We start from the raw sequence: 1,087 nt of genomic DNA on the forward strand, positions 1-1,087 counted from the left end.
TAGCAGCCCGTCATCATCATGCTGCGCTTCTTGACAAAGGACCCTCCAGTGTCCCAGATCCTGGCAGGGGCCAAGATCCAAAAACCCCTGGTCTCCAAGAGGGGGGCCCTCCTTTCCCTTCTCAGGAGTATGGCGGGGGTGAGGACGCACGGTCCAAACTTGCCAGGGGATGGCATTTGTCGGCAAGACTTGCAAATCGGAACACCTCCCAACCAACCACGAGATGAGGTGTCTGGATCCAACTTCGACTGAACCGACTGGTTCGCACATGACGGACGGCAGGCGCATGGGAGTTTGCGACGTGGCGCATAATCTGGGGGAGATAACAAGCTCCATGTGGTCGTGATCGACTTTGCGCCGGGCCACCACTGACTTCACAGTGCTTTTTGATCGACAAATGCCGCCGCTTTGCTTATCCGCCCACAAGGCGAAGTTTTCCGCCTCTGGTCGACTGTGCGCCACGAGAACATTGGCGGCACGGGCGCGGTTCATGAAGGTGGTCGTCAGGTAATGCGGGGTTCGTCGTACAAAGATGGTTTGCGCAGCCAGTCAGCCAACCTCGTTGACGAACTGCTGGGCCGCTCAAAATGCCCAGGGGTGTGTGTCTGCTGGTCACCCGAGGCACACGAGTTGGTTGTGGGATCCTGCGCGACTCGACTGGTCCTGGCGCCAGTCCTGTGGAGGGGGGACACGTCTGTGAGGATGACGATCCCACCAAAACACCTGCCATGCGACCCTAGCAGGGCCTTTGCAGGCCCGGCAGGCCCTGGCCGACCGTCGTCGCCGTGGCCTGCCGGCGGGAGTACCGAATGGCACGCTGCACCACCCATGTGTGAAGCACCCAGGGCGGCGTCCATGTCCGAATCCAGGCGCCTGCACCTGGGTGGCCGCAATACCACACTGCCCTGCATCACGTTTGTCACACTGTCCGTCTTGTGTGGTTCCTGAAGCTGCGGGCGATGCTCGTCACGCATCTTGCCGACGGAGTGTGTTCCGTTTCTGACATCCCAGTTCCAGCCCAGCGACGGCTCGACACGATGGCCCTGCCACTGCTCGCTCGCTCGGCAAACTTGTACGCATGCACATG

The sequence above is a fragment of the Verticillium alfalfae genome, genomic scaffold (assembly GCF_000150825.1).
Source record: "Verticillium alfalfae VaMs.102 supercont1.6 genomic scaffold, whole genome shotgun sequence".
Classification (NCBI taxonomy): Eukaryota; Fungi; Ascomycota; class Sordariomycetes; order Glomerellales; family Plectosphaerellaceae; genus Verticillium; species Verticillium alfalfae.